At 48.2% G+C, this 17,568-nt stretch overlaps 1 long non-coding RNA gene across 1 annotated transcript in view; it reads left to right on the forward strand.

The window, feature by feature from the left end:
- Positions 1 to 963: 963 nt before the first annotated feature.
- Positions 964 to 17,568, forward strand: part of LOC144889633 (uncharacterized) — a 464,313-nt gene continuing 447,708 nt past the window's right edge. Inside the window, exon 1 of the long non-coding RNA XR_013621942.1 lies at positions 964 to 1,089. This is a non-coding gene — a long non-coding RNA (uncharacterized LOC144889633). The remainder of the gene's footprint in view (positions 1,090 to 17,568) is intronic.

A 17,568-nucleotide genomic window follows, 5' to 3' on the forward strand; every position in this document is an offset into this window, starting at 1 on the left:
AGAGGGGCCTTTTCTATGCTCCTGACATTTTCCCCGTAGAATGCTTGTTATCTTTCGACTCTCATCAACTTTCACAATTAACATCTCACCCAACAAACGTGACAGATTCAGAGAAAATATACAATTTCTTCCATATGGAATCATAGGTATGCAAGTGTTGTCCATGCACAGAACACGATACACTGTCTAACAGTAGAGGACAAATGGGCAAATGCTTTAGTAGATTGTGTACATCAACATGAATTACAAAGAAATTGATGGACAATGGACAAAGTCATGGTGTATAACATTTGATCCTGGATTCATGAATTACAAGGAGATTGATGGACAAAGACATAGTTTATAACATGTGAACCTGGATTCTGTGCAGCTTGTCCGAGGAGCTGAGATGGAAACACTAACAAGTCAACATTAACAAACATGACTTCTGAGAATGATGTTGTCCCATGTCCCACCACAAACACATCGTTGGATTATTCTCACCCAGGTCTTGTCTCTGCAGACAGACGGTTTTATATCCCATCACTTCTGAACTTTTCCTTTCTTCTGTCCATCTCCTGTCATGAAGCTGAGCCCAGAACCAACTGACTCACCATGTGTGTTGCATTGCTTGCCTTGTGGTCTTCATCTCATCTTCCAATCATGTCATTCATCATTGATTTATTCTTTCCCCAAAGCACACCTCAATCTCTCCAACCCTCACCGACAAACTCTTTCCATACTGTCCAAAGTTTATTTTCTCCCTGTTTACTTAATACTCGATTTGTCTCCTCCAGAATCTGCACTTCTGAATAAAAATTCAAATCAATATAAAAATTCACTCGATCTATTTTTAATTTTTAATTATTTACAACTCTTTTACAGATAACTTGTTTTGTTATGTAAAAATGTATTATTGTAACAATATTCTCTCCAATAATTTCTAAAACTGATGTTTTTCCTTTTTATTCCAAGGCTCTAGAGTCTAGACCATGTCAGACTTTAAATCCGTGAAGAGGACACCGCTCCCAGTTCTGGACTTCTCGAAGGAGGAGAATAATTTGGATGGGCTCATCACGCTCAATAATAACTTCCTGGAGAAGATACAGAGTGAGTGACACAAACTGGACATTTTATAAAGAAAATAATAAGGGAACACAAAACGTGGCACAAATATGGAAGAGAAACAGGAAGAGACTAGAACGGCACTCATGAGAGAGCATACCTCCACCAGGTGAACAGTTTACGTTTTGCATCCCAGAGTAGAACAGAAAATCACAATACAGAATCGCATTTAATCAAAATCATCCATCCACAAATTTTTGAGATATCCTGCTATATATCGTATCTCGATAGTCCAGCATGAAATAGTCCAGCCTCGATAGTCCACTTTTTTGAAATACCAACTTCTGTCCGGGAAGTCCTTGGTGTCCTTGTGTTCTATACTTCTCCCTCCCCCCCCCCTTCCTTCTCCCTCCCCCCTTCCCACGCCTCCTCCCCCCCACACATCTCCCTGCTCTCAAATATTATGTTTGTGTGCTCCCCCTTCTCTCCCCATCTTGTCTTCCGCTCCCTCTTTTTATATATTTTGTTTGTCTGGTTGATTTGTTTGTGAAATAAATGTTAGGTTTTTTCAATTTCCTCCAATTCAATCCACTTCAAAAAAATATTCTATCGTTTATCCTCTATCGTTTATCCCCCCCCCCCCCTCCCCCTCCCACGCTTCCTCCCCCAAAGCCCTCTCCCTCCCACACATCTCCCTGCTCTCAAATGTTGTGTTTGTGTGCTTCCCCTTCTCTCCCCATCTTGTCTTCCTCTCCCTCTTTTTATATATTTTGTTTGTCTGGTTGATGTGTTTGTGAAGTAAATGTTAGCTCTTTCACGAGCCTCGATTCAGTATACAAAAAAAAAAAAAGAAAAAAAAAAAGCTTTCACGAACCTCGATTCAGTATCCAAAAAAAAAAAATCCCAATGGGGAAGCATCACTTCAAAAATTCTACGAGCTGGATCCTGATCCGGATCTTCACCAGAATTGAATCGATTCTTCCTTCTCACACACAACCTGTCCAACAAGTTTCGTCTAAATCCGTCCATAACGTTTGGAGATATCCTGCTATATGTTGGATTTAGCCATTTCACTCAATGGTGAAGAATCACTGAAAAATTAAATAATTCTCATATCCGAATTCAGATTCAGATCGTCACCAAAATCGAATACATTTGTCCTTGTCAGACACCCAACCAGTCCACCAATTTTCGTCCAAATCCGTCCACAACTTTTTGAGATATCCTGCTATGTATAGTTTTTGTTCCTATCTCCCAATGGTAAAGAATCACTTTAAAAATTCGACTAGCCGGATCCGAATCCGCATCTTCACCAAAATGTAATCATTTCGTCGCTGTCCCATAGGCCACAGCTCGGCTAAATTTCGTCCGAATCCGTCCACAAGTTTATTGAGATATTTTGTTTAAAAACGGACAGACAGACAGACAGACAGACAGGGGTGAAAACATAACCTCCATCCACCTTTAAAATTTCGAGAAAAGGAACAAATGATAATATTTTTCTCAGGATGAGAGGTTGCAGAGGGCAAAAAGCAAACATGGTTTCAGTGGGGAAAACAGGTGTACACAACAGGTAGATGCAACAAGCAAGGTAACCAACGAACAGGAGAAAACTAAAGATGGGAGGGGAGGAAATATCTGAAACCACGGGGCTTGGGAGAGGTAGGGTTCACAAGGGCAGAAATATTTACAGGTAGTGATGGTTGAATTACAGTTCCTGGAAGGAAAATTTGGATTGAATCGTCTCCAGAAAGCAGTTCCACAAATCGGATAAAATATCAGATATTTGCAGCAAGTCGAGATTTTGGGAGTTTGAGCAGAAGGAGTTCCTGAAAGAAGGGATTCATCCTCGATATATCAGAGATGGTCGGAGATCTTAGAGAGCAGAGGGATCAATAATGGAGGAAATGGGTTACAAATCACACAAACAACAGATGAAGAACTCATGTAACGTGTTAGATGGGGTGATGTAATAGACACTGTGTAAAACGGCGGTAAAACCCTGAATCAATTTATATATAAACCTTTAACCCTTTATTCAAGTTGAATTAATTATAAACTTGAACACTGTAGCGGTTACCGCTGGATGCACACAATCGCCTTGCACCGGCCAGAACACGGCCAGACGCGCCTCTCCCGGGCATGCCCGGACTCACTGTTCCCGGGCACGCCCGAACCTCCCGGGCACGCCCGGTCTCGTCTTTCCCGGGCATGCCCGCTCTCGCCTTTCCAGGGCTCGCCCAGAGCGTCCGGGCATGCCCGCTATCGCCTTTTCAGGGCTCGCCCAGAGCGTCCGGGCATGCCCGCTATCGCCTTTCCAGGGCTCGCCCAGAGCGTCCGGGCATGCCCAGCCTCGACTTGCCAGGCCGCAGCCAAACACGCCCGGGCAGGTCCAGACTCACCTTTCCAAGGCTCGCCCTTGACACCCGGGCATGCCCGGTATAGCTTTTGCCGGGCAAACTTCCCGACATAAATGTGTATATATATTGCTGCCCGATAAACGGGCTTGTCAGAATACCTGAGCTGTTTTGTTTCAATAAAGCAACTCGGACGAATTCCGTCTTTGGTCGCGTCAATTCTTTCGACTCGCGTTGGAGCGCAGTTTCTTCATTGGTGACCTACCGACATGGATACGGCAGTGACGCTTAAACTGCCTACCTTCTGGGAGGCTCACGCGGCTGTTTGGTTCGCTCAGGCGGACTCTCAGTTCGCCCTGCGAGGCATCACCGCGGACGACACCCGCTTCCACCATGTTGTGGCGGCGCTCGGTTCCGCCACCGCGGCCCGCGCCTTGAGCCTCCTCGAGCACCCGCCGGCTGCTGACAAATACGACGTGCTGAAGACACTCCTCCTCGACGCTTTCGCCCTCTCACCGGCAGCACGCGCACGGCGCCTGCTCGCTCTGCCCGAGCTCGGCGACACGCGCCCGTCCGAGCGCATGGACTATATACTCTCGTTGCTCGGTGAGCACTCTCCGGATTTTCTGTTCCGCGATCTGTTCCTTCGCCAGCTGCCTCACCCGGTACGCCTCGCCCTGGCTGGCACGTTGATCACGGATTCCCGCGCCCTCGCCAGGGAAGCCGATAAGATCTCCTCGGCGGGCCAGCACATCGGCGCGGTTACCTGGAGCCCGCCGCCATCCGAGGCGACGCCCACGACGCCCGAGTGCCCTGCGCGGTTGGAGGCCGAACTGCCGGTGCAACTGGCGGCCGCCACGCCGCACCGCCCGCTTCCGACACGACGGCCGGGGCCTCCACCTGACCGGGCGTGGTGTTATTACCACGCCAGGTTCGGACACAAGGCTCGGACGTGCCGGCCCCCGTGCACTTTCGGCAGGTCGGGAAACGGCCGGGCCGGCGTTCATTCCCAGCCATGAGCGCCAGCCACTCGGGCAACTTGCTGTTTATTCGGGACAAAGCGTCTGGGCGGCGTTTCCTTTGTGACACCGGCACCCAACTGAGCGTCATACCCGCCTCCGAGCAGGACAGGCGGGACGCCGTTTGCGGCCCCTCTTTGGTCGCTGCTAATGGCTCAGCCATACGCACTTTCTGCCCACGCGTCGTCACCCTCTGCTTCGGCAGCCAGCATTTTCAATGGACTTTTGTGACCGCCTGCGTCCCCATGGCTTTGCTGGGCGCCGACTTTCTCTGCGCGCACGGGCTGCTGGTCGACGTCAAACGTTGTCGCCTTGTCAACGCCGAGACCTTCAGCTCCCTGGCGTGCACGATGAGCGGCTCCGCGCCGACCGAACTGGCGTGCGCCGTCCCGGCAGCGAACGGGTTCGCTCGCCTGCTCGCGGAATTCCCGGCCCTCACGCGGCGAACGTTTTCGGCCGTCGCGGTGCGGCACGGGATCGAGCACCACATACCCACTACGGGCCCGCCGGTCTACACCAGGGCCCGCCGCCTCAACCCGGCCAAGCTCGCCGTGGCGAAGGCCGAGTTCGACGCGTTGGAGAACCTCGGCATCGTGCGGCGCTCCGATAGCGCGTGGGCCTCGCCACTGCACATCGTGCCAAAGCCGGGGGGTGGATGGCGACCGTGTGGCGACTACCGCCGTCTCAACGATGCTACCACCCCCGACAGGTACCCGATCCCGCATATTCAGGACTTTTCCGCCCGTTTGGCGGGACGGGTCATCTTTTCGAAAATTGACCTGATACGGGGCTACCACCAGGTACCTGTCCGGGCGGCCGACGTCCCGAAGACGGCCGTCATTACGCCGTTCGGCCTGTTCGAATTTTTGCGCATGCCGTTTGGCCTCAAGAACACGGCCCAGGCGTTCCAGCGCTTGATGGACGGCGTGCTTCGCGACCTGCCGTTTCTTTTCGTCTATCTGGACGATATCCTCGTCGCCAGCATGTCCCGCGCCGAGCACCTCCTCCACCTCCGAACACTGTTCGGTCGCCTCAGCGAGCACGGCTTAATTGTCAACCCGGTCAAATGCCACTTCGGCGCGACGACCGTTGACTTTTTGGGCCACCGCATTACCAAGACCGGGGCCGTGCCGCTGCCGACCAAGGTCGAGGCCATCACCACGTTCCCGCGTCCCCGTTCCATCAAGGCCCTCCAAGAGTTCCTCGGCATGGTGAATTTTTATCACCGATTCGTGCCCCGCGCTGCTCAGCTCATGCGGCCCCTTTACGAGGCCCTCCGGGGCAAGCCGGCCAAGCATGAAATTGTTTGGTCCGCGGCCATGGACGCGGCCTTCGCCAGTGCCAAAGGGGCCCTCGCCGACGCAACGCTGCTGGCTCACCCAGTGCTCAACGCGCCCATTGCCCTCACTACGGACGCCTCCAACTACGCGGTGGGCGCCGTCCATGAGCAATGGGTGGACGGGGTTTGGCAGCCACTCGCTTTTTTCAGCCGGCAACTCCGGCCGAACGAGTTAAACGACAGCACGTTCAACCGCGAGCTGCTCGGGCTATTCCTGGCCGTTCGCCATTTCCGACACCTCCTGGAGGGCCGCCCGTTTCTCGGCTTTCGTCGACCACAAGCCGTTGGTCTACGCAATGGCTAAGGTCATGGAGCCGTGGTCGGCCCGCCAGCAGCGCCACCTCTCCGCCGTGTCGGAGTTCACCACGGACATCCGGCACGTCGCCGGCAAAGACAACGCCGTGGCCGACTGTCTTGCTCGGGCCAGCGCGAACGCGGTCCACCTCGGCGTGGACTTCGCGCTCATGGCGGCCGACCAGACCACCGACGCCTCGGTGCAGGCACTCCGTGCGGCGGACACGGGCTTCCGCCTGGCCGACATTCCCTTCACGGGCACCGTCCTGCTCTGCGACGTCTCCCAGGGCCAGCCTCGCCCCATCGTGCCCATTTCCTGGCAGCGCCGCATCTTCGCCTCCATCCACGGCCTTTCTCACCCGGGCCGGAAAGCTTCTCAGAAGCTGGTGTCGGCGCGTTTCGTCTGGCACGGCCTTCGACGAAACATCCGCGACTGGGCCAACGCCTGCACGGCCTGCCAGCGTGTCAAGGTCCACCGCCACAACCAGGCCCCGCTGGCACCTTTTGCCGTGCCTGAACGGCGTTTCGACCACGTCCACGTGGACCTGGTGGGTCCCCTGCCCCCCTCGCGGGGGTTCACCCACCTGCTCACCATGGTGGACAGGACCACCAGGTGGCCGGAGGCCGTGCCCCTCGCCTCCACCACCACCGCCGACGTGGCGCAGGCATTCATCGCCACCTGGGTCGCGCGCTTCGGCGCACCAGCGGACATCTCGTCCGACCGCGGCCCACAGTTCACGTCTGAGCTTTGGGGCGCCGTCGCCCGTTCGTTGGGGGTCACGCTGCACCGCACCACGGCCTACCACCCCCAAGCCAACGGGTTGTGCGAGCGGTTTCACCGCTCCATGAAGGTCGCACTCATGGCCGGCCTTCAGGACGACGGTTGGGCCGACCGGCTGCCGTGGGTCCTTTTGGGCCTTCGCATGGCCCCCAAGGAAGACCTCCAGGCATCCGCCGCCGAGCTCGTCTACGGCCAGCCGCACCGCGTCCCGGGCGAATTCGTGCCCGACGCTACCAGTCCCTGGTCCGCCGCTCGCCAGCGCTCGGACCTCCAGGAGGCCGCCCGACGATTTGCCCCCGTGCCGACGTCCCGCCATGGTGGCCCCCAGTCCTACATCCCCCCGGCGCTTCGCACAGCGGAGTACGTCTTTGTGCGTCATGACGCGCACCGGGGGCCACTCCGGCCGCCGTACGACGGGCCCTTCCGGGTCCTGCGACGGGGCGACAAGTCTTTCATCGTCGACTTCGGCGGCCGGCCGGACCGGATTTCTGTGGACCGCCTCAAACCGGCGCACATGGACGTCGACCAACCACCACGGATGGCCCTTCCTCCGCGGCGAGGCCGCCCCCCGTCCACAGTTCCCCCCGCTCGACCACCCACCACCACGTCAGACCCCTCCCCACGACCCTCCAGGGGTCGCTTCGGCCGGGTCATCCAGACCCCCCTTAAATTGACCCTGCCGGTGCAGGTCGATTCTGGAGGGGCGTGTGTAGCGGTTACCGCTGGATGCACACAATCGCCTTGCACCGGCCAGAACACGGCCAGACGCGCCTCTCCCGGGCATGCCCGGACTCACTGTTCCCGGGCACGCCCGAACCTCCCGGGCACGCCCGGTCTCGTCTTTCCCGGGCATGCCTGCTCTCGCCTTTCCAGGGCTCGCCCAGAGCGTCCGGGCATGCCCGCTATCGCCTTTTCAGGGCTCGCCCAGAGCGTCCGGGCATGCCCAGCCTCGACTTGCCAGGCCGCAGCCAAACACGCCCGGGCAGGTCCAGACTCGCCTTTCCAAGGCTCGCCCTTGACACCCGGGCATGCCCGGTATAGCTTTTGCCGGGCAAACTTCCCGACATAAATGTGTATATATATTGCTGCCCGATAAACGGGCTTGTCAGAATACCTGAGCTGTTTTGTTTCAATAAAGCAACTCGGACGAATTCCGTCTTTGGTCGCGTCAATTCTTTCGACTCGCGTTGGAGCGCAGTTCCTTCAACACTACAACACAAATCACCTTCATAATACCTCCAAGAACCATGATATATGTCGACATCCAGCAAGAGATTTATTTTGGTCGTGACCCCGAAGCCGTTCCATAAAGAGGGAAATACAATGGAAGAAAAAGGAAAGAATGAAAAGAAGGAAATATGGAATTTTAAATAATCTGTAAATGGAGTCAAGAAGAAGAACCTAGTCGCAGTTTTCCTTCACAAAGATTTATCAAGTTGTTCTGATCCAGCTCCACCTTCTCTAGGTGCTCCACCGGCACTTCTGCGGATGTGATTAAAGATGATCAAAAATTACAAGATGTGAAATTTTCTTTTTTTATGTTTGTGAAGATGTTTTTATCTTTTAACCAAATAGTTAAACAAGAACAGATACATTCAATGTACACTCAAGTGTAGTTTGTGAAACCCATCCATGGAAATGATCATCATGGGGTCATCAGCCGAACAAAGATCAATATCGCTGATGATTATGATGATGATGAGAGGAGTGTCATGTCAGAGGGTGAAGAAGAGGCCACCGATATGCTTCTGTTCGATGCCAATTGACGCCGTGTTCGATGGTGATCAATAAAGCCTCCATCTCCTCAACTGTGATTCATCGTCGTCTTATGACAGTGTAGTCATGTTAGTACAGTGTAGTGGTGGTAGTGCAGTGTAGTCGTGCTAACCTTCCAGATTTTAAAAATTATCTTTAAATTGTTATACTATTAAAATTGAAGTAAATAATTGAACACTGCGTGGAGTATCATGTTCTATGAACTCTGAAGTTTTTCAAGTAATGACTTTTAGCGATGGAGGATATACCGTCTGCAGCTTGATTTGGAGGCCATTTTTATTTGCTTTTGCTCTTTGGCCCACCCATAATCTCGTTTTAATTAAATCCTTTCATTTCGGTTGGAATTCCAGCATGGATTCAGGAAACCAAAGTATTATGATTGGAAAAATCGGTGATGACGTGAATGAGGAAGTAAAATATTGTTGTGTGACTCCCTCTTGGTTAATACCGGGGAAATCACAGATAGCCAAAGCCAGCTTTGACTCCAAAGGCGATTCCCAAATTCGGATTTCACTGTATATGCGCGGGGGGGGGGGGGGGGGGTGTTTGGGGGAGGGCGGAAAGAAGAAGAAGAAGACGCAGACTTTTACCTGACGTGATCTCGCCGGCCAGTCTTCTTCAAAGCCTGCAGGAAATGAACTTACACAAAAACGGATTTAGAATATACAGTGAAAATAATATAAGGATTTATTTACAACAGAATGCCAGGAATACAAAATAAAACGCACGATAATAGATAATGTCCTAAATTGGGATGTCCCCACAGCAGACTTAAACACAGACATAGGACAGATAAATAAAAATAACAAGGTGTGTGTGTGTGCTGGCTTAGCTCAACCAGTCGGGGTCTCGTCGGATTTCGTCGGCTCGAACCGCCCTGTCGTTGGCGGGAAGTAGGCCTCAGTCCGCATTGTTCATGCACTGCCAGGCCTCACTGGACGTCTCTCTCACCCCTGCCTCATCATGCTCCAGTGGCAAGCCGCCCATGCACGCGCGTCACTCGCACCGAGAACCCAGCTCTTCCTCCTCACATCCAAACAAACAGGGGAATGAGGAGACGATGCCGGCACACAACCGCTTGCTCCGAGGTCCAGAAAGTCAAGCAGGCACAAGTGTGAGAAGTCCGAAGCAAGAGAGGGTCCAACGCAAGAGAGAGCGGGGAGAGAGAAAAATGTCGGTTTCTCTTCACCTTTTAAAAATCTCCCCTTAGCCAATCAGCTGGCTCCTTCTTGCCTCTGGGCTTCAGCTGCATGCCAATTGGCCCTCCCTACATTGATGTAATCTCCCCATAAAACCCCTTGACCAATCCGTCGTGTGGTGGGCATGGCCTCAGCCGGCCTGAACAATGTTTTATCGCCATGTTGGCGCAATGCCTGGGTGCTTATTGCCTGCACTTCCGGTGAGTTTTATTGTGGGGGGAATTCAATTAGTATGTGTGGTGCTAATGGGCCTGCCTCGTGTCTATTGGTGTAGCGCTCTAATGGATAAATCACATGGTCTCACACACAGGGGAATGAGCATAATCCCTACGATAATTAGCACAAGGCCATCCTCGTATGACCACAAATATACAAGCTTAATCCGACATCCAGGCTAAACAGGTCCCTGACTTATGTACATCAAAATGGGTCTTCCTACCCCCGATCATCAGAGCATCTACCTGTACAGATCTGCATGAATCTATATATTACTACCCCAAAAGTCATAGCAATATGTTCTACTCCCGAAATATAAATTTCCAGGAAATAACTTTCTTACATTCCATGTATTCTCTCTGCTTATGAAGGTGGATGGAGGTTATATTTTCACCCTTGTCTATGTGTCTGTCTCTGTCTCTGTCTTGTTATCTTGCCAAAACGAAGTTTTTGCAAGATGTATCAGTCAGCTTGTATGTTTGTTTGTTTGTTTGTTTGTTTTTTTGTTTGTTTTTTTGTTTGTGGTTAATCTTTTTTTTTTCACGTTTAGATCACTCTGTAGACCACAGTTATTATTGGAAACTCCTGTAACTTCGCATATCAGAGTCCTATAGAGATACCCTTCAGCACACAAAATTTTGAAGGTCAAGGTCAAAGGTCAAGGTCACTTTGTGGTCAATCATGGAGGTCGACGAAACCCTTATTTTTTGAGTAACTTTGATCGGATCGTCTCCAAACTTCATGGGAATCTAGTATATGGTCCGGCGCTCAGCTGATTAGTTTTTGGTGGCGATCGGCCTTGACCTTCAAGGTCATTTTGAAGGTCATTCAATTGGGTCAATCATGGAGGTCAACGAAACCCTTATTTTTTGAATAACTTTGATCTTATGATCTCCAAACTTGGTGGGTATATAGGGTGTGGTATGGCGCTCAGCTGATTAGTTTTTGGTGTCGATCGGCCTTGACCTTCAAGGTCATTTTGAAGGTCATTCAATTTTGACCAAAAGGTAAAATTTTCAAGTTTCAGTTACCATATTTACCACAGTTATTATTGGAAACTCCTGTAACTTCGCATATCAGAGTCCTATAGAGATGCCCTTCAGCACACAAAATTTTGAAGGTCAAGGTCAAAGGTCAAGGTCACTTTGCGGTCACTCATGGAGGTCAACGAAACCCTTATTTTTTGAGTAACTTTGATCTTATGATCTCCAAACTTGGTGGGTATATAGGGTTTGGTATGGCGCTCAGCTGTTTAGTTTTTGGTGTCGATCGGCCTTGACCTTCAAGGTCATTTTGAAGGTCATTCAATTGGGTCAATCATGGAGGTCAACGAAACCCTTATTTTTTGAGTAACTTTGATCTTATGATCTCCAAACTTGGTGGGTATATAGGGTGTGGTATGGCGCTCAGCTGATTAGTTTTTGGTGGTGATCGGCCTTGACCTTCATGGTTAGCGCTGGAGGTCGAAAATTATTGACCCCAAGGTCAAATTTTGAAATCGTAGGTACCATATCGAGTAATACCTCATATGAATGCCCTTGATGAGTGCTTCCCAGATCTGTAAACAGTTTGACGCTATGACGTCATTTGATGACGTCATGACGAAAAAACGGAATTTTCATGAAAAAATTATTTCCTCAGTTCTCATCAAAATCTTTCAATATTTCATGTGCGTTGGTCATGAAGACATACTATTCACCATACGAAATTATTAAGGTCAAGGTCAAAGGTCAAGGTCACTTGGCAAGATACGGTTCACCCTGTGGGTGACATATGTTCATATGTTTGACTGTTTGTTTGTATGTGAGCAGGATATCTCAAAAAGTTGTGCATGGACTCGGACGGAATGTTGTGGATAGGTTGGGTGTATGACAAGGACGAATTCATCCGATTTGGTGAAGATCCGGATCATAATCTGGAACAGAAATTTTTTAACTGATTCCACATCATTGAAAGTTGGGGCCAAAAACGATATACTGCGTAACACGATATTTCAAAAAGTTGTGAATGGGTTATGACAAAACTTGGTGAATGAGTTGGTTGGGTGACAATAACAAGCTGATTCGACTTTGGTTCAGGTCTGGATCCAGATCCGGTCTTTCAGTGGATACAAAACATAAACTGTTCAGCCTGGTGGAGGTATGTGCTCTACCAGGTGCCGTTCTAGTTAATTTTGTTATAAAAAAGAAACATTATGGACCAGAAATACAAGACTAACATAATTTAAATCATTTTTCATAAATTATAAAATTCACAACATGAAATCCACAAAGTTGTGATCCAGGATTGTCGGTGGATCGGCCCGTGGGGGAGAGAAATATTATTTTGTGCAGAAAACAAACATTTTACAGGTGAATGAGGTCATTAGTTGAGATTGTGAAGAATCAGGACATGAACTTCGTGTTTCTGCAAAACTTAACATCCAAGTCGATGTTACTGATCATTCATTCATTGTTTTATTCTTCTCATGAACTGTTATTGTAAAAGTTTGTAAAAGTGGAGAATTTTTGTGTAAAAGTTGTTAATATGAATTTCAGTGAAGTGTTCACGCAACATCACAAACGAATCAGAAACTTTTGGTTAATATTTCCAGGTGTTGTACATAAAACACACACACTGATTACACGGTGATGCGTCACGTGGAACCTGTCAGGTGAATGAGTTGTTCTTACTTTCATCTTCAAATAATTTATTCATTCTTATGATAAAAACGACTGATCAATGAACATTATGAAAGGCTGGACAAAATAATTCTGTCATTTCCATTTTGGATCGATCAACCATTGGGTCAATCCAGGGAAACTAAAAAAATAAAATAGGACCGCGGGTCCTGAAGCTCACCTGGATCAGGAGCAACAGTCACTCTCTCAGAGACCCTCTCAGACTATGATATTTTAAATGCTGTGAACAAACTTTGGTACATCATGGGTGATGAAGGTTGTGATCAGGTTTTTCAAAATTGTCTGTGTAGTTTCGGAGAAGAGATCAAATACCTATTTTGTGGCGGTCAAAACCCCCGTCGTTCCCCTTATTGAGCGCAGATTTTGATGTGATTAATTCACCTTCATTAGGCATCAGACAGGAAGCTCATGTCTAAGTTTCATCAAAATCATGTGTTTGGTTCAAGCGATAATGACTGAAGTGTTTACAGACCCAATCCCTCCCTCACTCCCTCACTCCCTCACTCCCTCACTCACTTACTATGGACAATGCTCGATCGCATAAGCTCACCGCACTAAAGTCCAGGTGAGCTAAAAATACTGAGTTGGTAAAGGGAATTTTCAAATGTAATTTTTTCACAGGTGCAATGACCTATCACGGAGCGATCAACAGATTAATTTCACCAAGAACGACCTCACATCAACATAAATCATTCACATGTTCCTAAAATCATTCACATGCATATTGAATTATTTAAATGTACCTTGAATCATTCACATGCATCTTGAATAATTCACATGTACCTTGAATCATTCACATGTACCTTGAATCAATTACATGCACATTGAATAATTCACATGTTCCTTGAATCATTCGCATGTACCTTGAATAATTCACAGGTACCTTGAGTCATTCACATGCACCTTGAATAATTCACATGTTCCTGGTATCATTCACATGCACCTTGAATAATTCACATGTACCTTGAATCATTCACATGCGCCTTGAATCAATTACATGCACATTCAATAATTCACATGTTCCTTGAATCATTCACATGCGCCTTGAATCAATTACATGCACATTGAATAATTCACATGTACCTTGAATCATTCACATGCGCCTTGAATCAATTACATGCACATTGAATAATTCACATGCTCCATGAATCATTCACATGCACATTGAATCAATTACATGCACATTCAATCATTCACATGCACATTGAATCAATTACATGCACATTCGATCATTCACATGCACATTCAATCAATTACATGCACATTGAATAATTCACATGTACCTTGAATCATTCACATGCACCTTGAATAAATTACATGCACATTGAATAATTCACATGTACCTTGAATCATTCACATGCATCTTGAATCAATTACATGCACATTGAATAATTCACATGTTCCTTGAATCATTCACATGCACATTGAATCAACTACATGCACATTCATTCATTCACATGCACATTCAATCAATTACATGCACATTCAATCATTCACATGCACATTCAATCAATTACATGCACATTGAATAATTCACATGTACCTTGAATCAATTACATGCACATTGAATCATTCACATGCAGATTGAATCAATTACATGCACATTCAATCATTCACATGCACATTGAATCAATTACATGCACATTCAATCATTCACATGTACCTTGAATCAATTACATGCACATTGAATCATTCACATGCAGATTGAATCAATTACATGCACATTCAATCATTCACATGCACATTGAATCAATTACATGCACATTGAATAATTCACATGTCCCTTGAATCAATTACATGCACATTGAATAATTCACATGTACCTTGAATCATTCACATGCACATTGAATCAATTACATGCACATTGAATCATTCACATGTACCTTGAATCATTCACATTCACATTGAATCAATTACATGCACATTGAATCATTCACATGTACCTTGAATCAATTACATGCACATTGAATCATTCACATGCACATTGAATCATTCACATGCAGATTGAATAATTCACATGTATCTTGAATAATTCGCACGTGAACCTTGAATCATTCACTTATTCCTGGAATCGTATGATGTTCAATTCCAGTGAAGAACGAAAGATTCATTCTATCTTGTGGAGAAAACGAATTAGCGATCACTCGATTTTAATACATTAGAGTGTAGCGGTTACCGCTGGATGCACACAATCGCCTTGCACCGGCCAGAACACGGCCAGACGCGCCTCTCCAGGGCATGCCCGGACTCACTGTTCCCGGGCACGCCCGAACCTCCCGGGCACGCCCGGTCTCGTCTTCCCCGGGCATGCCCGCTCTCGCCTTTCCAGGGCTCGCCCAGAGCGTCCGGGCATGCCCGCTATCGCCTTTCCAGGGCTCGCCCAGAGCGTCCGGGCATGCCCGCTATCGCCTTTCCAGGGCTCGCCCAGAGCGTCCAGGCATGCCCGCTATCACCTTTCCAGTGCTCGTCCAGAGCGCCCGGGCATGCCCAGCCTCGACTTGCCAGGCCGCAGCCAAACACGCCCGGGCAGGTCCAGACTCGCCTTTCCAAGGCTCGCCCTTGATACCCGGGCATGCCCGGTATAGCTTTTGCCGGGCAAACTTCCCGACATAAATGTGTATATATATTGCTGCCCGATAAACGGGCTTGTCAGAATACCTGAGCTGTTTTGTTTCAATAAAGCAACTCGGACGAATTCCGTCTTTGGTCGCGTCAATTCTTTCGACTCGCGTTGGAGCGCAGTTCCTTCAACACTACAACACAAATCACCTTCATAATACCTCCAAGAACCATGATATATGTCGACATCCAGCAAGAGATTTATTTTGGTCGTGACCCCGAAGCCGTTCCATAAAGAGGGAAATACAATGGAAGAAAAAGGAAAGAATGAAAAGAAGGAAATATGGAATTTTAAATAATCTGTAAATGGAGTCAAGAAGAAGAACCTAGTCGCAGTTTTCCTTCACAAAGATTTATCAAGTTGTTCTGATCCAGCTCCACCTTCTCTAGGTGCTCCACCGGCACTTCTGCGGATGTGATTAAAGATGATCAAAAATTACAAGATGTGAAATTTTCTTTTTTTATGTTTGTGAAGATGTTTTTATCTTTTAACCAAATAGTTAAACAAGAACAGATACATTCAATGTACACTCAAGTGTAGTTTGTGAAACCCATCCATGGAAATGATCATCATGGGGTCATCAGCCGAACAAAGATCAATATCGCTGATGATTATGATGATGATGAGAGGAGTGTCATGTCAGAGGGTGAAGAAGAGGCCACCGATATGCTTCTGTTCGATGCCAATTGACGCCGTGTTCGATGGTGATCAATAAAGCCTCCATCTCCTCAACTGTGATTCATCGTCGTCTTATGACAGTGTAGTCATGTTAGTACAGTGTAGTGGTGGTAGTGCAGTGTAGTCGTGCTAACCTTCCAGATTTTAAAAATTATCTTTAAATTGTTATACTATTAAAATTGAAGTAAATAATTGAACACTGCGTGGAGTATCATGTTCTATGAACTCTGAAGTTTTTCAAGTAATGACTTTTAGCGATGGAGGATATACCGTCTGCAGCTTGATTTGGAGGCCATTTTTATTTGCTTTTGCTCTTTGGCCCACCCATAATCTCGTTTTAATTAAATCCTTTCCTTTCGGTTGGAATTCCAGCATGGATTCAGGAAACCAAAGTATTATGATTGGAAAAATCGGTGATGACGTGAATGAGGAAGTAAAATATTGTTGTGTGACTCCCTCTTGGTTAATACCGGGGAAATCACAGATAGCCAAAGCCAGCTTTGACTCCAAAGGCGATTCCCAAATTCGGATTTCACTGTATATGCGCGGGGGGGGGGGGGGGGTGTTTGGGGGAGGGCGGAAAGAAGAAGAAGAAGACGCAGACTTTTACCTGACGTGATCTCGCCGGCCAGTCTTCTTCAAAGCCTGCAGGAAATGAACTTACACAAAAACGGATTTAGAATATACAGTGAAAATAATATAAGGATTTATTTACAACAGAATGCCAGGAATACAAAATAAAACGCACGATAATAGATAATGTCCTAAATTGGGATGTCCCCACAGCAGACTTAAACACAGACATAGGACAGATAAATAAAAATAACAAGGTGTGTGTGTGTGCTGGCTTAGCTCAACCAGTCGGGGTCTCGTCGGATTTCGTCGGCTCGAACCGCCCTGTCGTTGGCGGGAAGTAGGCCTCAGTCCGCATTGTTCATGCACTGCCAGGCCTCACTGGACGTCTCTCTCACCCCTGCCTCATCATGCTCCAGTGGCAAGCCGCCCATGCACGCGCGTCACTCGCACCGAGAACCCAGCTCTTCCTCCTCACATCCAAACAAACAGGGGAATGAGGAGACGATGCCGGCACACAACCGCTTGCTCCGAGGTCCAGAAAGTCAAGCAGGCACAAGTGTGAGAAGTCCGAAGCAAGAGAGGGTCCAACGCAAGAGAGAGCGGGGAGAGAGAAAAATGTCGGTTTCTCTTCACCTTTTAAAAATCTCCCCTTAGCCAATCAGCTGGCTCCTTCTTGCCTCTGGGCTTCAGCTGCATGCCAATTGGCCCTCCCTACATTGATGTAATCTCCCCATAAAACCCCTTGACCAATCCGTCGTGTGGTGGGCATGGCCTCAGCCGGCCTGAACAATGTTTTATCGCCATGTTGGCGCAATGCCTGGGTGCTTATTGCCTGCACTTCCGGTGAGTTTTATTGTGGGGGGAATTCAATTAGTATGTGTGGTGCTAATGGGCCTGCCTCGTGTCTATTGGTGTAGCGCTCTAATGGATAAATCACATGGTCTCACACACAGGGGAATGAGCATAATCCCTACGATAATTAGCACAA

This window comes from Myxine glutinosa, chromosome 1, assembly GCF_964187855.1.
Source record: "Myxine glutinosa chromosome 1, kmMyxGlut1.1, whole genome shotgun sequence".
In the NCBI taxonomy this organism is placed as follows: domain Eukaryota; kingdom Metazoa; phylum Chordata; class Myxini; order Myxiniformes; family Myxinidae; genus Myxine; species Myxine glutinosa.